Source organism: Cervus canadensis, chromosome 22 (genome assembly GCF_019320065.1).
Source record: "Cervus canadensis isolate Bull #8, Minnesota chromosome 22, ASM1932006v1, whole genome shotgun sequence".
NCBI lineage: Eukaryota > Metazoa > Chordata > Mammalia > Artiodactyla > Cervidae > Cervus > Cervus canadensis.
In genome coordinates, this window is record NC_057407.1 from 29,755,491 (window position 1) to 29,779,610 (window position 24,120).

The 24,120-nt window shown below is 41.8% G+C and overlaps 1 protein-coding gene across 6 annotated transcripts in view; it reads right to left on the reverse strand.

The window, feature by feature from the left end:
* FOXP1 (forkhead box P1) overlaps positions 1-24,120 on the reverse strand; it is a 616,998-nt gene that overhangs the window by 515,439 nt on the left and 77,439 nt on the right. For all 6 annotated transcript variants that reach the window (XM_043443253.1, XM_043443252.1, XM_043443246.1 and 3 more), the window contains exon 3: positions 8,325-8,455. The gene's annotated coding sequence lies outside the window, so the exon portion shown is untranslated. The remainder of the gene's footprint in view (positions 1-8,324; positions 8,456-24,120) is intronic.

Here is a 24,120-nt window from a genome sequence, read left to right on the forward strand (position 1 = left end):
AATGACTGAGTGTAATGGCTCCAGAGGAGACACTACATTGATCAGTAAATAATACACGTTTTTTGAAACTGTCTAACTGCATATTTACACTTGTCAACTCTTATACACTTTGGTGACAGAATTCTTTTTCAGATACCTACATAAAAAACTCTAACACTGATTTTTAAAGTGTTTTTAATAATTACCCTAAAAAACACTTCTAGGATATGTAAGGTTTAAATTATATCCACCAAAGAATGCCACCTGGAGCATTAATTGCTACATCCTTAAGATTTCCAGTTATGTCAGGGTATTTGTAAATGTCTCAAAAAGGTTAAAATACCATTTCAGGGAATGCGTACCTAGTGCTTCCTAGGTGCCAAGCACAGTACTAAGCACTTTTCACAGAAAACAAGGCTGATGCTACCATTGTCCACATTTTGCAGAGAAGGAAACTCAAGCTTGGAGAGCAGCCTTGATGTGGCCAAAGTAACACTCCCAGTGAAGCCTGGGGGCTAGGACTTGAGTTTATCTACTCTAGTTCAGAGACCAAGCTCTAGTCCGATACCTGGGTATGGGTCTAGAAATCTATATTTAACACAATTTAGGTAGTCCCTGAATCACATGCTGAAGAACAGGCTCCAAGGACTTGGAAGCAGAACAGAAGAAAGTCCAATGGGCCCTGGTGCAGTCCCCTCTGCACCTTTTCAAACACTGCCCACGGAAGGGTTAGAGAGAAACTCCGTAACTGGTGTATCACAGCCCCTGGCATGTCACATATGCTCGGCTATGACAGCTACTCAACCACTGTCATTTTTTATAGGTTAGTCAGGGAATGCTTGTATGTCAGGTAAAGTTATTTTATCTATATTGTCCAGAAAATTACTTCAACTCTTGGCTGATTAGGTTAGCATCTCCTTGCCCTAAGACTCCATATCAATTCAATTACACCAGCAGCTGAAGGCTGCCCAAGGTGGTACGGAGGACAAAGGAGTAGAAACCTGGTTCTACCCAGTGACTGGTTTACCGACACCAGGCTAGATAACAAGCCAGATTAGCCCCTCACTGATGCCCCTCCTCCCAACACACACACCTTGTTTCATCATAAAGTGGTAGAATATACAAACAAGTAGAGAACATAGTACCACGAACTCCCATATACCCAGCACCCAGATTCCAGACGATCAAGATTCTGCTGCATTTTTTCTTTTCTGAAAATGTGTAAAGGAAATGGCAAAATAACATAGCATCTCACCCTTACACAGTGCAATATGCCACACTAAAACATATGGGAAGAAAAATTCCCTTAAGAACAACTGAATGCACAAGTTGTAAGAAAAACTCCACAGAGCATACCTGAAACTAGCCTCCTGGCCCTCCAGCCTGCAAGTGCATCCTGGATGGACAGAAGCCCCTGCAGCTCAAACACAGGGATCTACATACACGTGACAAAGTGGCAGGCCTGACCTTGCCACTGCCTGGCTCTAGCCCTGGGCACAAAAGCCCAATAGCCCAGGTTTTCCCTTTCTTCACATGTTCTCTGGAGCAGTGGGCCTGCTGGCCCTATGTCTGGTCATGGTGTATCAAAGAAGAAAACTCATCTATGTGGATGTTAGGGATTCCATGAGCCATCATCACCTAGAGCATCTTTATTTTACAAGAGGACCTGAAAGAAGCATGCAACACTAAGCCCAACTACATGTATCTGGAAGATTTTAGATTTAGAGGAAAAGGCCAGTAAGTAAGGAATATTTATGAAAAAAAAAAATTGGAAGAAGTTATTCCCTTTTTTATCACTGTCCTATAAAAATCCTGTGTGTAGATTAAGCTGCATGAGTTGGATTTAAATGAGTTGGATTTCACTTCTTTCTAAAGACAACTAGAAGCTATGAAATCTTCCCTGCCTAAATCAAATAAAAGGCACTTAGAGAACCATGGAATCAAAAGGTAAGGAAGTCGTATGCCTTCCTGGCTAAGACACAGGCTTTGAAACTGGCCCACCTTCAGGGAAACCCCACTTGTAAAACTTGCTCTGTGATCTTGAATAGTCACTTAGACACTGAGCTTCTGTCTTTTCAACAATAAAACCAGAATAACAATATCAAGTATACAGAGACACTGTTAGGATGATACGAAATACTTTATGTGATATCCAAACCACTACAGGCAAAATAAATGCTCAATGACTGGCTGCTGTAATTATTTGGTACAAGTAATTATGGGTACAATTATTACTAAAACCTCACAGAATATGAGGAGGGATGAAAAAGATTTCATCTCATAAGCCTCTTCCAGTCAACTGGTTGGAGCTATATAGAATAAACAATTGTAACAGAGAATCCAAGAGCCACCACCTGGTCAGACCATAACAGGGCTCACAGATGTTGGCATCCTTGACAAAAGGCAATCATGTTATCCTACAAATGTGGCTCAACAGGTTACCAATCCACATGTTAACTCTCAACCATTTTCCAGAACTCTAGTTACCATGACTAAACAATCAAATAATACGTTGAAACAAAACTGAAATGTAAGTTAACTAAATGGTATGTAGATATGCTAATTGCTCATTTTTCTTTCAAGGAGGAGTTAAAAGGATGTCAATTCTCCACAGGGTAGGGCAGCAGCCTGAACATAAGCTGAATGGAAATTTCCTTCTCTTAACCTCTGTGCTTTAACTTGAACCAAGTGAAGAGAAAACCTACTATTTTCAAAAACAACATGCCATGTAGTTGAAGTTGTTCCTAGAATTTTACATCACAGAAGATATCATTTGAAATATAATAGCTGAATGCCTTCCTCCCTGGTATAGCTTGCTTTAGTGTATCGATAAAAACCAAGATTAATATGCAAAAGGAAATTGCAAGATACTTGTTTGGCCCTGGTCAGCACCTGGTATGTGTATATGCCCCTCCCTTTAAGAAAGAAACTGCACTTGAACAGGGAAAGTCTAGGTTGAGTTTTCACCCCACCACTTCCGTGCTGTGTCTGAGCCTGAGTTAATGCCCAGGTAACAAGTTTTAGAAATTGAAAAAAAAAAAAAAATTAGAAAACTATAATGCTTCAGACACACAACATCAAAACCAGTTAAAACGTACAAAATAAACTGCCTACCAAACCACATACACATGGTGCACACATATCAAAATCCAGTTGTCACCCAACCAGAAAATTGCCAGAATTGTGTAAAATTTTCTCAAAATTGCCTTGTGTAACAGATATTGGGGTAAGTATACTATACTCAAAGACAAATCACTTGCCTGACATGATTGTGAGCACATTCATGTAAATGCTGAATTTGCAAGCTTAGCTCCAAGGTTTTAAATGGAGTAATTTCTCAGGCCACATCCACACTGAGCAGAGAAGAGAATGTGATCAATTAGTGATGTCTGCCAGGAGCACAGGAACCAGAAGAGATGAAGGAATTACAAAATCGAAAGTGTGTCCAAAATGTTTGTCACTTTTGATTTAGGCAAAGGGTTGGATGCTTTGTGCAGATGTCAGAAGAACAAAAGCCTGCCCACTACATTAAAAGTTTACAGTGAATTTGTATGTCCAGAGAAATGTGTGTATAATCCCATAAGGGGCTTAGAGAAAAAATGGAAAATATCTGCAATATAAATGCAGATTACCTTTATTACAAAATTGGATCATATTCTCATTCCTAGACTAATTTCCTATATCATAAAACCTATATTCAATTTTATAAATAGCATACACCAAGAATCATAAATTCAGTTAATACAGAAATTTAACAGTTTTTTTTTTTTTTTTTTTTAATAAAAGTGAGAAAAGGCTGTTTTAGAGCAAGTATCTGAAAGGACAGAAAGGGTTCTTTCTTTGAAGATATGTTTTTCCCTCTGACTCTACCTCCTTGGGGACATAACTAGAGAAGAAATAAATTTCACAGCTAATATATATGAAGTAACGTGTTTAACATTATCCAATGAATTTATACCTACCTACACCATATAAATTTATCTCACATAAACTGTCACCTCAGAGAGAATTCATTAAAACAATGTTATAGCTTCTGAATTAAATGCAATCTTCTAATTGGAATTTAATCTTACAATAGTAGTTGGTGGATTTTCTTTTTTAATTGACAAATGGAATAATTCATTAGTTTGTCTTACAGTTCTGTCTTAAGAATTTAAAAGTGAAAGTGACACAAGGACTGGCTGGCCATGCTGTGAGCTATTGGGGGGTTTGGGGTGGCGGGTAGTGGGGCTTCTTTCACCGTCCTCAGAACTCCTCCCGCTGCTTTTGGGCAGGAAAGGATGGACACTCTTCCTCTCACCATCCTGCATTACCGGGTTACTAATATATTCCATTACCTCCAAGTAAATGTCATGTTAATTTCTGATCTTCATCAAGCCAGACAATGGTTTCCCCCTTGGCCCCTAGCCAATTAGCTATGTGGAAAATATTCAGCCAATTACATTACTTGCATTAGGTTAGAGACTGGAGAGAAAGGCAAAATAAACGCTTCAAAAAAACTTCCGAGATAAAATGTAAGTTGACGCTGTCTTCACACGCTGGAGTCCAAGTTAGTTTGACAGGCAGCTGCCAGCCCTCATAACCGCTTATTAAATCTAGGCTCTCTTTATGGCGTGAGTGAAGATCTGTATTTTTACCAATATTAGGTTCACTGTGTTATGAAAGAGACCAAAATACTTAAGATCATTCGCCCCAGCTTATAAAACATATTACGTAGTTTATTCAATTGTTAAAATTACTTTTCAAAGTCAAAATTTCAGGCACTGGAAGTTTCAGCACAGCCCGTGTCCTGGCCCACTGACCAGCTTCCCGCACAAGGCAGCTCAGAGGGGGAGCGCACCGACCAGCTTTCCTGGCCCCAGATGCCCGCTATCTGTCCTCACCTCCTCCTAGAAGCTGCGCCACCAGCACACCCCACCTCAGAACCAATGACAAAAATCCACATTCTTGAGTTTTAAAACATTCCAGAAACTTCCAGCCACAAAGTAGTCCACTATCAAGCCTTAAACGACATCGATTATTTTCCCTGTTTTTAACCTCTTTCTAGTAGGTCAAAAGCTACGAATTTGATAAGAGATCCAAAGAGAAACTATGGACAAGTAAGCAAAAATAACTGGTGACAAAATAATGCTGCATGATATTTATGCCCTTATCTCAGATCCACCAGCGAGGGACAGTTTATTGGCAGGGATAGTGCAAGGCTAGGAGACAGACGGACAGCCAGCATATCTGCCATCTACAGTCAACTCTTCTCAGGAAAACTCTATGCAAATCCAGACTGTTATTATCACATTTATTAATAACACTGTGGCTAACTGCCTATTAAATATGCAGCAGACTTACCTGCTCCTCACTCTTAAGAGTCTCGTGATGTGCATCAGATAGGTACCAATAACAACTAAAGCTTCACACGAAGGAAGCAGGAGTCAGCTCTGATCCCCTGCTGGCAAGGGATGGCATTAAAGAATCATATCACAAAGAGACCTCTTCAAGTGCTCAGCCTTTCTCTCTCTGGATCCTGACCCTAAGCTAATTTATTACACAAGCATGGTTATCACCAATACAAATTGAGTACATTACCCACCTACCTGTTTTCTGAACGTGAAATTCTGCCATAATCATCTAGTTGTTCAAACCTTTTCTCATGTGGTAACACTTCCATGCACTGGAGTAAGGAATCTGTTGTTCTAGTTGCCTATTCCTGTGACCGGGACCTTGTTCTATCATGAGGTCACTTATCAGGAAACATTGCACTCAGAACTGGAGGTGATTTCATGCCTAAAGACTCCAAATTATCAGCTGTAACAATTAACTGGTGCTTCTTTTGGCTACTCAATTAATTGTTCTAAAAGTTCTAAAAGCCATAAGAATGAATACATTTTTGAATGTATGACTATGAATACATTTTTGACAACAGAAGGATTAACTAGCTGTCAGCTATGCAGTGCATCACAGGCCAGGTTACTGCATCATGGAGGAAGAAAATTAGTCCTTTAAACAAATCTTGAAGGTGTGCTTTGAGGCTAAACAAGGATAGAGAATCAGGAAACATACCTCAGCTCATCAGATTTCAGGGATCTTCACTTCCTACTAAAAATATAGTGAAGGCAAATTGATCACAATCTGATAAATATGAAGCAAATTCCTTCTTTAGAAAAAAATTGATATGTGTCTGGGCCTATTATCAATACAAGAGATATCATTTTCATTATAGTTCTTTAGACTGGTTTTTCAAATAGAAGGCCTTACCCAAATGAAATTAATGAACAAAATGAGCCTAGTCTTCAATAAATCCATTCATGTAGCTTTCTTCAATTTCATACATTAATTTATGATAGTGAGATTGAGTTAGACTCTCTTAATACTGAAGACAGAGATGATAGGTAACCTCAAACCTGAGTTTATTGCTAGTCCAATACCTTCACAATTCCAACTACTTCTGTGAATTCTCATGTTTACATGAGACAGACTCAGGCTTTCTTCTCAACTCTACCTGAATCCCCAAAGATACAGTTTTTTATAATGCCTGCTAGTTGCTCACTGGTCTACGGACCACTTATAAAAGTCTATCACAGCTGCTCAGCAATGGAAAACCTCAGAAGAGCTTCATAGGAGAAGGAACCACAGGACTTGCCCAGGACCATCCCACAAGATCATCATAGCACCCTAACAGATCTAAAATTCCATGACTCCGTTAACCATTTCTTCTCATGGTGTACATCCTTGCCTTATGTGTTATTGATTTCTACTTGCTTTATTACTTGCCAGTGAAAGAATATTATAAGAGGAAGAGTCATGACTCTGTTTTTCCTCTATCTCCAGCTCCAGCAGAATGAAATGTGATAAGGAATCAGATGCCAAAGGAGCCTAAGTGAGGTGAAGTTTAAAGCCCACGGGCTCTTTGAGGATCACTTGGTCTCTGACACTTGGGCTGGCTGCTTCACCAGGGCTCTTTTAATCTACAAAATGGGAAGGATTTGTCAAAATGACCTCTAGCTGTAAAATCTTTAAAAATATGGCCCAAAGCAGCTGAATGCAAAACAACAGCTTAAAGAGACACGTATCAGCAAAGGAGGTTTACAAAACTGCAGAGCTTGGATGTCACACTCTATAATTGAGATAAGCTAGAGAGAATCACTGATGATTAAAAACAAAAACCTGGCTCTGACCAAGCCCAGGGACATAGGCAACTCAATTAGACTTTCTGGGCTGCAGACGCTCCACCTGTAAAATAAGAGGACTTTAACAGACATCTTCCAGGGCCTTATTAGCAATGACAAATACGACACTTTAACCAACCTGCTTTATTTTAAATACAGTAAATTAAAACAGAGACTAACTTGTCCCATGTCAGCTAGCTATTAGGTCTTCCAATTTTTAATACAGTGCTCTTTCTACTTCACTGTACTTACCTCCATTAAATAGAATCTGTTTCAAATATAGCTCCACTAAGACAGACAAGGTGAATTTATACCAATGGTTCTTATTATTAAATGCCATTCACTACAAAATTGAAACCAAGAGACTTCCCATAAAGTTGACCTCATTTTATGACAAAGCTACCATTGAATGATGTCAGAGTTTTTACCCAGAACAACTAGCCTCAACCAATTCCTGTCTCTGATAAAGGCAAGTCACTACCGTTCCTTCATTACTACAGGGTAGCCAGCAAGTTCTGAGGAACGTGACAGATGCCATCAAATATGGAAAACACATGTAACAGAAAAAGATCATCAAACCTCTCCTGATACCCTCCCCTAAAAATTACAATGAGTAATCTGATGAGGAGAACTATGATAGGAAAAAATGCTCATAAGTCTATCTGCAAATCTGTTGAGTCCAAAATTCCCAACCCTTTCACTTTCTCAAGAACCCCAATCATGTAGAAGTCATGAGATGGGACCTTCTCAATGAACAAATCAGACTTAAATTCCCCTCCCACCACTCAAAATGAGGTCATTATGGTCTTATTTTATGGTAGTTCATTTTATCAGCAAAGTGCAATGAGACAAAAAAATGCAATTACTCTTTCAACTATGCATGTAGCTCCTAATTTAGATAGTCTGTCCTTCAGAGTATGCTTAAAAGAATCACACAAGCAAAAAAAGTTATCCTGTGTCCAACTATGCCTTTTAGAAATCCTCAGATCAGTGTACAAGTTACCCCAAAAGGTTCCACCAGAAAACAGTGACAGTGTCTGCTCTTTCTCAGTGAGTCTCTCATCTTCAGCGTAGCTGTGCTGATGAACTTGGGAGTTTTTTCAGTTTCCTGCATCGGGCAGGACCCCTTCAGCCCATGTTTGGCCTTGTGAATTTTCAGACGAATAATCTTAAATGTTCACTCACCCTTTCGACCAGCAGGCATCACATCCATCCATTCATTGTTGACAGCAAATGTGAGAAGGTATTGAAGCCTTCACCATTGCCCAAAATGGTTAGTTTGGAAACTGGAATTGTCAGCAAAAGCTCCTGGGACACTGCAATACAAAAATATTTTTTTACACATAACTAAGATGTAACTTCTAAAACCACCACTTCCTTAAACTTGAAAACAGCGCTATAGACATAGAACCTAGAGGTAGGGGAAAACACCTTTCAAATGAGGTATGTCGATATATCAAGTGTGATGCTGTAAAATATAAACCGGAAATAATGTTTTGAAAGATACAGATACCAATTACTTCAACACATACACTGAGAGGTTGTTGTTTATTGCAGACTTTGTGCCAAATATTTTACATATGTTGGCGTAACAAAAATAGCATTTTTGTCCAATTATAAAGTGCTCAGTAACAATAAGCTGTTTTCAAATCTGACATGGATAAATATACTGATTCATATTAAGTAACTCTCTTGGCTAGAAGATAAAAACATGTAAAAATAAAAATTGTTTCAAAAATAATAATACACATAAAAACTAGGAAGAGAGGTTAACTATAATCATTTTCCTCCAAAATAATTCTACAAATATTTATGAATTACATATGAGAAGCAAGAGATGTTTCCTGGAGATAGTTCCATCAAGATAAAACAGATCATGTAATGTGCGAATGACCAAGAGGAGAAGCCTGAATTCTGGACCCAGCATTGTTATCAATCATGTGGCTCCAGGAAAGTCGTTTAATACCTCAGGATCCCAGCCCTTTCATCTGCAAGGTCAGGTCACTAACTGGTGCTTTTCATGTCCCTTCTACCTCATAGTATCTTGGTGTTTTTGGATAAAGCCTATTATGTCAAATAATCTAAGCTATTAGCTTCTCCTCCAAGCTTCCAGATTAAAAAAGAAGGTTTTTACCATGAATCTTCCATCAACAGCAAAACTGAGCAGCAGGCAGAGGATTTTGCACATGCAAAGAAGAATTCTCACCTTGGCACTAGTGCAGCCGGCCACACCCACTGGGTGCCCGCGGAAGGCCTCCATTCCTCTCCCACAACTACAGCTCCAACTCCTATGGCAATGTGCCTGCATGTTACAGATGAGTGTTTCTCAAATTTCAGTATACGTAAGGATAACTAGAAGACCTTTCTAAATACAGATTCCCGGGCCATTCCCAGAGACACTGCTTCAGTGTCTCTGGAATTGGACCTGAGATTCTGTATTTCTACCAAAGTACCAGGGAACTGGATACTGCCAATCACAGACCACAGTGTATCTCAAAATGATAAAGCCCCTGTGTCCAAACGCCAAGTAGCCTTGAGATACAAGAAGCATTTTCAAGACTCAGGGAAGCTCTACAAACCTACTAAGTCGATGTCACGTAGCAAAAAGAAAGGGGCTGAAAATGCTCACCATCTTCAGGACAAAATCTTTTTCTTTCTCTGGCCTAGAAGGCCCTCCATCATCCGGTCACTTTCTACTTCTCTGCCACCACCACCAGCCACCAACTCAGTCCTCAACTACAGCATGGATGTGTTGGGTGCACATCCATTTCAAGAAGCCAAGGGTTTTCCAACTTCATGCCTGGTGCACTGGCTTTCCCAAGTACCCGGAATGCCATAAGCTTACTCCTCAAACAAGTGGCTCCTTCTCATCACAGGGTCTTCCGGGCAAAGGCCCCTTCAAGCATGTGGTCTCACTTACATACTTAAGCTAGGTTTCCTGTCACCCCAATTAAATCATTCTATTTGCTGTCCTCAGAGCTCTTATCATCACCTGTAAACTTTTTTCTCATGTCCTCACTTGTTCTCTTCACTAGACTATAAGCTCCAAATAAGGAAACGTCTCTGTTGTATTTTTCATTACCCTCCAAAAATTTAGAAAAATGCCTGGCTCATAGCAGCCACTCAAGACAGACTGAGTCAATAAACAAATCAACAATTTAAATAACTAATTCTCGGGATCCTATAAACACACAATTGCCATTCATTGAAAATACACACTGCATTGGATATTTTTTCAGTATTTTACAACAGTTATTTCATTTAACTCTATTCGTACCACATAGACACTCTTACATGCAGATAAGAAAACCAAGGCACGGGAAGTTTTAGTAACTTGCCCAATATCACACAGCTATTAGGAACTTGACTCAACAAAGCTTGCAGTCAGAAGAAATCTGTCTTCTTCTCGTCAATATATTAACACAAAAAGTTATGTGCCTACCTTGCACTAGACATTTTTCTGATTGAACCTTGCTTGAGTGAGTTTTGGCTAAAAGGCCTTGTAGAGGATACACCTTTCCGACCTGAGATTCCTTGTTCATAGTGGGAAAGCTAAGGCATCCACAATGACCAGGCAGATAATATGAGTGAGCAGGACAGACCAGGTGTGAGATCCAGGGAGTGGTGAGGGAGGCTGCAGGCCCCAGGCTCTCCTAGCTGAGAGAGCAGCCAGTGGCCCCACAAGCCCACGACTGCCCTGTGACAACATAAACCCCAGGCTATAAGAGCTTTCAATTCTAAAATCAAAGGCAAGAATCCAAATCACTATTTTGTAAAATTTCCTCATGTTTAAAAGAATGCAGCTAACGTTTTAATAGTACGCATTTAATTTAAAGGGAAAAAAAGCAAGAAAAAGAACCTTTGCAACCCCTATACCAAACGATGGCTGGGGACACAGCTCTGGCCTGTGATTCAAGAGGGATTTGGAAGCACAGAGGAGCCACACAAGTGAGCACATAAAAAGACAGTAGGTATCTGGGCAGATAAGGGATTTTGAGAGGAATTTGGAGGTTTTCAAGCTTTGGAAGGAAATGGAAGCGGGACTGCAAAGGAATTCCTCCAAAACAGAATATCAGAGTAAAAGGCTCTGCAGTGTCGTGTCGTCGCTAAGTCATGTCCAACTCTCTGTGACCCCAAAGACTGTCCCACCAGGCTCCTCTGTCCATGGGATTTCCCAGGCAAGAACACTGGAGTGGGTTGCCATTTCCTTCTCCACAGGATCTTGCCCACCCAGGGATCGAACTGACATCTGCTGCACTGGCAGGCGGATTCTTTACCACTGAGTCACCTGTGAAACCCAGTCAGAGGTTTACAGGTGGGTTAAAGAACTGCTATGAGAAGAGAGGGACCAGGCAGGACTTCCCCTGCGGATACACACAGAGGCTGACTTTCAGCTAAGACATAAGCTGGTTAAACAAAGCTTGAGAGTATCATTAGTGTTATCCAGCTTGACTTCCTAAAACATTAGTGTCACCAGGCATATTAAAAAAATAAAGGACAAACTATCACTGTGGTGTGTGCAAATTTTTTGGTTTTGTGTGTTAAGAATTCAACTGACTCAAGACTAAATTTCATCTCCATAAAGCTGTGCAACTCGAACCAAAATAATGTATGAACGATAGATACTAAGCTTTAAATGTACTTACACTATACATACTATACACTCTCTACAGACACATATAGTACATATATACATTGTGAAATGAAAGTGAAAGTGAAGTTGCTCAGTCGTGTCTGACTCTTTGCAACCCCACAGACTGCAGCCTACCAGGCTCTTCAGTCCATGGAATGTTTCAGGCAAGAGTACTGGACTGGGCTGCCATTTCCTTCTCCAGGGGATCTTCCCAACCCAGGGATCGAACCCAGGTCTCCCGCATTCCAGGCAGACGCTTTACCATCTGAGCCACCAGGGAAACCCACATATATACACAGACACATATATATACTGTAAGTTCTATAATCCTAACCAAAACACTGTATGAGTGATATATTACAGTTTGTATATGTACAAGATATACACTATAAATACACTCTGTATATAGTATATATAAGTCATATGCATACACCAATATGCTATAAAATACAAGCTCTTCAACCAAAATACTACATAATCTATATACATTATATATAATTTTTATATGTATTTGTACATTGTATACACTATACACTCTCTACAGGCACATATAATACATACATAAACACATATATACACTATAAAATATCAGTTCTGTAACTGTAACAAAAATACTATATAAATTATATACAATTTATATATATTTGTAGTGTATATATACTATAAATATACTCTCTATACATATATATATAATACACATATACACATACACACATATACTATAAAATACAAGCTCTATAACTCTAACCAAAATACTATATATAATATATATAGTTTTTGTATGTATTTATAGTATTAATACATACACTATAAAATAAACACTATATAGTGGCCACAGGACTGGAAAAGGTCAGTTTTCATTCCAATCCCAAAGAAAGGCAATGCCAAAGAATGCTCAAACTACCACACAATTGCACTCATCTCACACGCTGGTAAAGTAATCCTCAAAATTCTCCAAGCCAGACTTCAGCAATATGTGAACTGTTAACTTCCAGATGTTCAAGCTAGTTCTAGATAAGGCAGAGGAACCAGAGATCAAATTGCCAACATCCGCTGGATCATTGAAAAAGCAAGAGAGTTCCAGAAAAACATCTGTTTCTGCTGTATTGAGGGCAGGAGGAGAAGGGGACAACAGAGGGTGAGATGGTTGGACGGCATCACTGCCTCGATGGACATGGGTCTGGGTGAACTCCGGGAGTTGGTGATGGACAAGGAGGCCTGGCGTGCTGTGGTTCATGGGGTCACAAAGAGTGGAACACGACTGAGCAACTGAACTGAACTGAACTGAACTGCTTTATTGACTATGCCAAAGCCTTTGACTGTGTGGATCACAACAAACTGGAAAATTCTGAAAGAGATGGGAATACCAGACCACCTGACCTGCCTCCTGAGAAATCTGTATGTAGGTCAGGAAGCAATACATGGAACAACAGACTGGTTCCAAATAGGAAAAGGAGTACATCAAGGCTGTATATTGTCACCCTGCTTATTTAACTTATATGCAGAGTATACCATGAGAAACGCTGGGCTGGAGGAAGCACAAGCTGGAATCAAGATTGCTGGGAGAAATATCAATAACCTCAGATATGCAGATGACACCACCCTTATGGCAGAAAGTGAAGAAGAACTAAATAGCCTCTTGATGAAAGTGAAAGAGGAGAGTGAAAAAGTTGGCTTAGAGCTCAACATTCAGAAAACTAAGTTCATGGCACCCGGTCCTATCACTTCATAGCAAATACATGGGAAAACAGTGGCTGACCTTATTTCTTTGGGCTCCAAAATCACTGCAGATGGTGACTGCAGCCATGAAATTAAAAGACACTTATTCCTTTGAAGGAAAGTTATGACCAACCTAGGCAGCAGATTAAAAAGCAGAGACATTACTTTGTCAACAAAGGTTCATCTATCAAGGCTATGGTTTTTCCAGTGGTCATGTATGGATGTGAGAGTTGAACTATAAACAAAGCTGAGCACTGAAGAATTGATGCTTTTGAACTGTGGTGTTGGAGAAGACTCTTGAGAGTCCCTTGGACTGCAAGGAGATCCGACCAGTCCATCCTAAAGGAGATCAGTTCTGGGTGTTCACTGGAAGGACTGATGTTGAAGCTGAAACTCCAATACTTTGGCCACCTGATGCGAAGAGCTGACTCATTGGAAAAAACTGTGATGCTGGGAAAGATTGAGGGCAGGAGGAAAAGGGGACGACAGAGGATGAGATGGTTGGATGGCATCACCAAGTCAATGGACATGGGTTTGGGTGGACTCCGGGAGTTGGTGATGGACAGGGAGGCCTGGCATGCTGCGGTTCATGGGGTCGGAAAGAATCAGACACGACTGAGCGACTGAACTGAACTGATGGTGGTGGTTTAGTCACTAAGTTGTGTCCGACTCTTGTGACCCCGTGGAGTGTAGCCCGCCAGGCTCCTCTATCCATGAGATTCTCCAGGCAAGAATACTGGAGTGAGTTGCCATTTCCTTCTCCAGGGCATCTTCCCGACCCAGGAACTGAATGCAAGTCTTCTGCATTACAGGCAGATTCTTTCCCAACTGAGCTATAAGAGAAGCCCCATATACACACACATACATATATGCATACGCATGTATAAATATACACACACACATACTGTAGTACATATATGGGTTTCCTTGGTGGCTCAGCAGTAAAGAACCCACCTGTAATGCAAGAGATGCACTAGTGACTGAACAATACATACATACACATACATATATACTGTAAAATACAAGTTGTATAACTCTAACCAAAACATCACATAAACTATAGTTTTATATGTATCTATAGTACATATAAAATACATACAATATACACATACATGCAATACACACATATACTATAAAATCAAGCTCTGTAACTCTAACCAAAACTCTGACCTCTAGAAATGAAATATATAGCAACTGAAATTTAAAAGGGGGAACAAAAAAAGAAAACCCATCAGAAAACAAGTATCCAAATAAATTATCCAGAACACCACCCAGAGGCAAAAACTATCTACCTGGAATTGCATGTCCAGAAAAACTATCTTTCAAAATAAAGATCTTTTCAATCAAAAGTTTACAATCTCTCTACAAGGACATTCAAAAAGATGCATTTCAGGCTCAAAGAGAAAGACTGCAGAAAGAAGCTTGCCTGATTTAAGAAGAGGGAGCCAAAAAATCAAGAACTTGTGAGTAAATAAAAGTTAATGCATTATAATGACATGTAGGTCTCGAAATTTAAAAAAGTCTGGCAAAACCATCGCTTGCTTCCCACCCAGGTTCACTGGTTAACACTGGCTGTTAATCACCAAGATCCTGGACTACAAATGTGATACACAATGAGGACACTCATGAAATGCGGATTCCTGCCCCCAGATTCCAGACAGTCTCCATCTGGAGTCCAGGGAATCTGCATTTCGACCAGATCTTCCAGGGAACTCTGATGAAGATGCGCCCTGGCCTGCACCACTGCAGGGCCAGCAACGCAGCAAGTCCCAGGGGCTCAGCCCAGAGAGGTCAAGGCAGACTCTCCAGCTGGCCTTTGTTCTCTTCTATTTCACTTACACCTCAGAGAGCACCTTGGACCCGAGGGGTCAGCAGCAACTCTGCCTCAAGCCTGCTAGTCAGGAGCTGCAATAAATTAAAAGCCCATTAAGATATTTTTGAGAAAAGCCTAGAAGTGTTGAACAATTAATTGTGCCATATTCAATCTGTTTTCCTGGAGATTTGAAAAGCCAGATTACCATCTTGGGGGTCATTAGAAAGAATGAAGCTTTCTCCTTTTTCAATTTACATATTTCAAAATGCACAGATCCTTCCAGTGGCTACTACAACAGGCTTTCCAAGTTGAGCAGAGGCGGCCTCTCTGCCCTCTAACCAACAGAGAAAGGAGCCTGTGGTGCCCTGGGGTTTTTGCCTTGTGTTTTCAAGTTAGGAATCAAAGCTCAGGGCCTGTGGTTGCAAAACAGCTCCAGGAAAACAGGTAGAGGCAGCCACAAAACAACAGTGCTGTTTTCTTGTTTTGTTCTCCCCTGTTTATTTTTCCCTGAAGCAATCCTTGCTCGGTACAAAAGTCTGCAGGGAGCTGGAAAGAGCAGCTGTGGTTCCCTGAGGCCAAGACCTAGCAATCAAGTTGTTTACCAAACACTGCCAGGCACCAGGAAAACAACAACAGCAGAGGCAGTATTTGCATCTGTTTTTCAAAAACAACCTCCAAAGTCTGAGGCCTGCTGGGTACTTCTTTGCATGGCTGAAAGGAGGACTTGGAAATTAAAGGCAAGAAATGCCGGGGGTATGAGCCCCCATGGCCTATGTGTTATCCATTATTCCACTTCTTTTGAAGAGAGCCTATCCTAAGAATAAAAAAGATTAGGAGTCTGCAGAGTTTCCAAGCAGGGGACTCAAACAGACAACATGCTTGTCACTGGCATTTCCAAGCAAGATAATAGTGGTCATCTTAGCAAACTGACATACTTTGCTGGCCATCCAACACCTCAAGACATCCAGCTGTGGTTCTCAATCTTGGAAATGCAGCAGAATCTCCAGGAGAGCTAATGAAAGACAGATTGCTGGGCCCCTCCCCCTGGTTGTCTCATTCTGTAGGTACACGGCAGGGCCTGAAAGTCTCCAGCAAGTGCCCACAGCGATGCTGGTGCTACTGGTCCAGACACCACGCTGTGGGAAGCAAAGCTGTAGAGAACTAGGTGCCTTCTGGCTGCTCTGGAGATCTGGAACCCCGCGTCCGACATCACCCTCTCCCACGCACTATCCAAGCAAGTCTGGCAGAGTCACACCCAAAGGAGGTCACTGAACAAAATGTACTGGATAGGCGATTTTCCATTTATTTCTTCAGATCCTCCACCTGCCACACTGCCCCAATCCCTCACCTTGCCCTGTGTCCTGGAAAGCCACCGTGTGTGATGCATCGACAAGTACTCTTATCCTCTGGCTTCCAGCTGGTACAACCAATGGAGGTCTCGTCTCGGGCGGAGGGAGAAGAGGGGGCATTTATTGCCCAGATTTCTCCCCGCTGGGGCACTGAAGGCTGACTATGAAAGATCACAGCTCCTGCCAGGCAGCCCTGTCCCTGAAGCTTCTCTCTCCAGGCTCCACCATGTGCCCCTTCCCTTGTCCTCTCAGACCCAGGAGAGGGACAAGCCACCTACTTTCTGCAGGAACACCGACCCAAACTCAAATCCATTAGAATACTATATGTGGAACTTTTAGACTCAAGTAAGTATACGTGTATATGCACACTCATATACACACAAATCTGTATGTAAGAATGAATGTACATACATATACATATTATCTTCATAGATGACTTAATGTAGCTCCATCAGATAGGTCAGGAGACCTGGGGGGTCATGGCCAAGGCCACCTGCTGAGGTTTGCACCTGTGTTCTTTCAGGGCCCTGTTCCGCAGGCAGAGTGGGACCACTCTGTCTAATCGGTTACACAACCTGCTAAGAAGGAGGGCACTTGTGAGAGCTTCAATCCTTCTCTAATTTACTAACTTAGTTTCCTTTGTTGCAAATAGCACCAAAATAGAAATGGAACAGAAGTGGGTGGAGCAGACTCCATCACCAACTCCTGTGAATAACTTTCTGACAACGCTGAACCCAGTTCAGAAAGCAAATCGGCTGCGGAAAAAAAGGTGCATGTTGTCAGCACCTTGGCCAGGCTGTTGATTAATAAGGCTTGGAGAAGATAAAATGCCAATCTGCCTTGATTAATAAGGCTTGGAGAAGAAGAACAAATAATACATCTGTTTTTAAAAAACTGTAACCGCAAATGTACCCTAAATAAGTATCTGAACAGCTAAGTTCTAAAGTTCTAATCAAAACCATCGCCCAAGTTTAAACCAAATGGGCCACTACCACCACCATCTGTGGCTTCATCGGGCCCACGTGACTTCATTTCAACTAAGTTCCCTAGAACTAATCACTGTTACTTTTACTTAACTTTCACTAATAAGACTTGCTCCAACTCACCAGAGGACTTTCTGGTATCTATGTTCAAAAACAAGTTTTTAAGTAAACCCATTAGATTAATTAGAACACATGGGGAATACAGTTGCTAAGTAATTATTTTTCTAGTTCACTGAGGCTTAACCAGCAACCTTTTTTGTTTGTTTATTGCTCTTCTTCACTGAAAATCCCCTAAACATCCCATTTAAAACTTGAAGGTTGGCCCTCCTGCTATATTTGTCTGCCTCCCCCCATCTCCCCAGGAAGAACCCAGCTTCTGTCTGAACCTGATGTTGATAACAAGTGACTTAACCGTCACCCCCAATTCAAGGAGTGTGAATTCCTTGAATTCAACCATCATCCTGTTGTCTCCCAGGCATTCTAGAACCCCATTTTATCTTACATCCTGGGTCCAATGCTCACTTAAAAAAAAAAAATTATCCAGTTAACATTATTTCTTTCTTAAAAAAGAATGATATTTATTTACAGCTGCACCGGGTCTTTGTTGCTGCATGGGCTTTCTCTGGTTGTGCACGTAGGCTTCTCATTGCAGTGGCCTCTCTTGCTGACGATCACAGGCTCTAGGGCACGCAGGCTTTAGGGGTCGGCGCTTGTAGGCTCAGCAGTTCCCGAGCTTTAGAGCACAGGCTAATAGCTGTGGTGCACGGGCTTAGTTGCCCCTTAGCAAGCATGCTGTTCCCAGAGCAGGGATCAAAGCCAGACCCTTCACCACCAAGCCACAAGGGGAGCCCCAGTGCTCATTTCTTTCCACCGCCTTCCAAGAGTAACATCACAAACAACATGGAGACTTTCCTTCTTCCTTAAAGGTATCCCTTTCACCTTCCCAGAAGGCATTCACTCAACATCCCTGACTTCATGCAGAGGGAAGAGTTGGCCTTTCTTTTATTTCTTTTCTTACAGCCAAGTTACGGCTCTGCTAATAGTCTACCTTGCCTGCCATCTACCCCCACGGAGAATACTATCATTCCTCTCCACTGTGATTCCCTGATTCTTCAGAACCCTTTTTTTGATGACTGCTTCCAACCCAACCATACAGCTTTTAATTCTAAATGTCAAATGCACTTCTACACCTGTCTCAGATGTTTCAGTATCTGGTTCACAGTTCTGGTCTACATTCCTTCAGTGTGACCACTTCTATCAATCTCAATAGCCATGAAGTGGCCCTTCCAACAGCCTGGCCAAGGCTTACATCAGGCCTGGTTCAGATAAAGTACCACCCAAAAAAAAGAAAAAAACTACCAACTGTTCAAGTGAATGAACACACACTGGGTTATCTCAACTTATCCTAAAAGCTTTCAGTCTATTTGAGAAGCAGTATACCGCATTAGTTGAGAGCTCAGGCTAACTGCTCATGTCCCATCCTAGCCATGCCACTTACCAGTTATAACCTTGGGCAAGTTTCCCCATTCCTGAAAATTGGGATACTAGCTGCCCACAGTAAGGGTGCATTAAGTTCTAATTAACCACTACTACTTCCTCTATTCCTGAAGGCATGGCTAAAACTTTGATTTCACCATTCCTTAGAACTGTTCCACCTCAAAGACCTTGAACTCTGAAATTCACTAATGACCTTGCATGGAGCCAACACTCACAGGGTCATCTCTCCTGAATTTGCTCCTTGACTGCGATGAGAAAAGGCACCATAACTCAAATTCTTACCTCTTTACCACATGCACAATTCATCATCCTCCTTCTAAGCTTTCTATCTTTTATAGCATCTAAGGCTCACTCCACATACCCCCAAAATCCCTGTTATCACTCAGGATGACCATGTCTTTTCTACCAACTTCCTGCTCAAGCCCTTTGGTTCCTTCACCTGAGTGAGCTGGGTGAAACCAGGCTTCGGTGTGATTCATGGTTTATATCCTAGATGTCTTCACTACAGTGCCCAGGACACGGAAGGTTATTACATGTGATATCATCTTGGTTCCACCAAGGAGCCAGGAAGATAAGATTCCCCATAAGCCTACTTGGCAGTCATCTATGACAAGCTGCTATTTAAGATTTATGGGAACTTGAGGCTGTTTCACAAATACCTTCCACTAGAGGTTCAGCTTAGTGGCACAAAAAACAAGCCTTCCACCCTCACTGGCAAGTTGGGCTATGCTAAGAGAGCAGGGCTTGAAAAGGGAGCCGCCTACTGGCAGGGCAAGTGCTTCGTGTATCCTTGAGGCCCAGGGGAGCCTAGTCACTCCCGTGAAGAACAGTCAAGTGAGCAGAGGGCTGCCTGCCATCTGGGCTCTTTATAAGGTTTTTGTGGTAAACATGTTTACTTTCTTTTCATTGGCTGGGCTTATCGTGATCAAGTATTTTGTTTTGAGTCTTGCTCTATAAACATGTTTACTTTGCAGGGAGAACTTTTTGATAGCTGGTACACTTGTTTTTTGCACTTTTAAATTCAAAACATATTTTTCACAGCCTGTGGTAAACAACTCAAGGTGGTAAACAAATGATATTATTTCATCTTCACACTCGATAGGTGATCCCTATGTATCTGATCAAAAGCTGGAAGTGGGTTGTGGGTAACCAAGGCTCTCTACTGGATGAAAAGAAGAATCACATTCACAGTGATGAGGCTACTAACAAGAAACTTGTCACTATAATTTTTGACAATGGCGGGTCCTGCAGATGAAGGAGAATAGCAAAGTGAAGTCTCAGTTTCCCCAGTGGTGATATTCCATGGGAAGTGATAACATGGTGAAACCAGACACCATAGTCATGTGAATGGATAGGATCCATGTTTTCCGTGAGATATTAAGGTTACAAAATCAGCATACAGAGCTGATGTTGGGGGAAAAATAAAACAAAATTTTATAAAAATGAAGAAACCAACTAGGTCACAATATTAATTGTAATTCTGTGAAACACCTAGTCAGTGATGATTTCTGCCTGCTTTACAATTAGGAAAAATGTAGTAGCTTCAACTGTAAAACAGAAAAGTCCTCTATTATTGAAAAGGGAAGGAAATACAAGAGTAAAAAGGGAGAAATAACTTATGAAAAAACCAACGGTCTTGAAGCTGGTTTAAAAGTACTATTTAAAACAACTGGTCTGTGGGATGAAACATGAAATCCCACCAGAAGTAGGTCAAAGCTCTCTTCCAGAGAATTCTCTGGGTCCCAATATTTCAACTAGCAACAAAAGCCATCTTACCACAGGTCTTTGAGGAAGGCCTGTATTCCCTACTTAAAAAAATACAAGAGGCCAAACTCTTTGTTAAAGCAAATACCACCCCCATCCCTGCCCCCTACTTTCAAATCATCTTCTAAGCCTATGCCCAATTTAAAGAAGTAAAAACAAAAAAAAACCAACAAGGAAGTTGAAGTTGTGGTAGCATAATAAGATAAACATCCCCATTTACAAAGCATTATTCTTTCATTGTGTATGGTACTGTAGGGAGGCAAAGTAACCCCATATGGCACCTTATCCATCACTCAGGACACCTAATGTACAGAACACACAGATATCAGAGAACAAACATACTTACAAGACTTCTTTCCCAAGGTTATAATGTGATTCAGAGATATGATGAAGGGATGAGGGGCCAAGGGCATTTTGACGCAACCATTACCCTTGATACTGAGATTGTCTCTCCAATCAAGGAAGAAGAACCAAAACAAACAGCTGTCCAGACAGTTTTAGCAGAAGGGCAATAAGGCTCACGGGTTGGAGGCTGCATGACCAATGAGTAGGAAATACAAACCTTGTCCCCGTTTTGCCAACTGTTGGAGAGCCTCTGCGAACCAGAGAGTTTGTCACAGCCTGGCTTTCCCTTTCTAAAAATAAACAGCATGGAATCTTACCTTTTTGAACCATCCCATTTCACAATTTTTATGCCTCAGCCTCGAATGGAAAATGCCACTTTAGGGGATAACTGACCATACCAGGCTCCATAATCCAATCAATACAATACTTGGAGGGCTTTCCAACAATGCACCAAAGGCATCCAAGTTCCCACAACTGAGGAGCAGAAATGGAATTTCAAGTCAATGTGATGCTGGCTGGTGACAAGTCATCAGCATTCTTCAGCTTTTAGCTGTTTGAGCAGACAGCTGACTCAGTGGGGATACAGTTACCCAGTCGGCCACCTCCATCTGACCCACTGCCTCAAAGTGATCTGTCTTTCATCCATCTCAAAAAAACCAAAAAAGTTGAAAGACTAATAAAATGACTAAAAAAGAACATCCAGATAATTCTTACAAAGTTAAAATAATAATAATTATAATAATCAGCCTGGTAAATGAATATGACCAGTCTCAGAATGGTCCAATGTCTGATGGCCACACTTCCTTCTGAGAAACGGGGTGGAATGGTGTGGTTTGGAAATGCCTCGGGAGAGCAGGAGAAGAGCTGATGATTACAACCAAATCATCAGGGAAAATTATCAAAGGGTCAAAGTGGTGAACTATCTGTCATAAATACAGGAAAAGAAAGGAACACACCGACCTTTCACCTTGGTGTTCAACAGAGTGAGAGGTCTCTGGATAAGGTCCTAAGGACATCCAATTCTAAGACCAGCCAGCATGCATGGAGCCCTGTCCACACCTGGCACTCTGTCCTGACGGAGCCTTTCCATCCAGGGTCTTCTAATCTTCACAAGTAAATACGGCTATCTGACAGATGAGGAAGCTGAGGATCAGAGAAGCCAAGTCTTCCACCCAAGGCCAGGGTTAGTAAGTGATACCAGCACTTGTATCTGAAATCCAAGTATCCTCCCTTCACATTACCCAATACAACAGACTACTACTCTTCCAAAAGCTCAAAAGGGAAATCTGGAAAGGTCCTCAAGATGAAGCCCCACTGGAAATACAGGGTTAGAACTCTATCGGGAGCACCACACTACCTCCCACAGTCTAAATCCCTCAGCTTCTTGCATGCACTCGGGCAAATTTTGGTCAGGAGGGAAGTACAGAACCAAGTGAGCCCTGGTAACAGAACCTAGAAGCCGCAGGGGCCCTTCCCTGGAGAAAGGTGACAGGAGGCGTGGGGCTGATGCCCGCGGCCGAGGCACCATCCTTTCCTTCCCGGTGCAGAAGGATGCGTTCTAGTCCTCAGTCTCTTCTTTGTTCTCCGAAGTTCACCTGCTCACAATCCTCGGCACTGTCCGCACTCCTTCCTTTCCCTCTCCCTGTCTCCCCATGAATGTTGCCTGTCCAAAAGTCTCCAGAACAAGACCCCTCAAATATAATTCAGTCACACATTTATGGAGCCCCACTCTGAGGAACTGGGTCAGGGAGCTGGGTCAGGTGGCTATCCAGGCTCAGCTGTCTTCTCAGCACAAGAAGCTAAACAACAATATGTGATTGAAAAAACATTTCAGGACAAGAAGGAGAGTTGTGTCATGGGGAATATGTGATTAATTGCCAGATGAATTCTACAGACCATAACTGTTACAAAATTCAAAAGAAGGGAGCGATCACCTCCAACAATACATCCCAGGGTGCAAACTCCTCTCCTTCTCATCTTCTTTGGCCCAGATCAGGAATCTGGCTGCCTGGGGTCTGATTCTGATTGTGACATTGGTGGACTGAGTTATTCAAACTCTCTGAGCCTCAGTTTCTGCAACTATAGGATGAAGGTAAGGACAGGTCACATGTCATGAGGTGGTAAAAGGATTAAGCAGGATGATGCATATAAAGCTGTAAAACAGGGCAACGGGTGTTACTGTATCTCCTGACAGATCTCCAGCCCCAGACTCACATCTGAATTGCACACTCGGTCTACACGGGCTCCCTCTCTCCACTTCCCTCTGTCTGCCGCTGAAGCTGTGCCTTCTATTCCAACAAGCTAGAGACCCTGCTGGCCTTCTACTCTGCCCCTACCCCAGGCTTAGCCAGCTACCCTGCCTGGTCTCACCTTGTCTCCATGCTGGCTCCGGCATCCATATTTCCATTTCCAGCACCTCAGGACAAGGAAAAGAACCTGAGAGAGTGCCTGGATTCAACTTCCCAGTCAGCCACCAGTAACCTAATTTGTGATGATGGACAAATTATGTACTTTCTCTAAACCTCTCTTTCTGCATCCATAAAATGGGGTTGACAACTCACCTCAAAAGGCTGCTGTGAAGATTAAATCTCACTATGGGCTGAGAACCCTCTATAGAAATTCCGACCCTCGGGGGCTCCGATATGAGAGCTGTCGTCATCTTTGCTTAGACCACACAATTAACTGAACATCAGTATCCAACTGGTCTCTCCCTTCTCAGTTCGGAGTCATTGCTTATCCTTGATGATACCAGATTTGAGTTAGTCATCCGCAGAACATAATTATGCCTCTCTTTTAAACTTATCAATTTAATATTATGGCAAAGTTTCACAAACAGAAATGGGCACTCTCCTCCACGGCTGGGTTCAGGGTAAGCTGG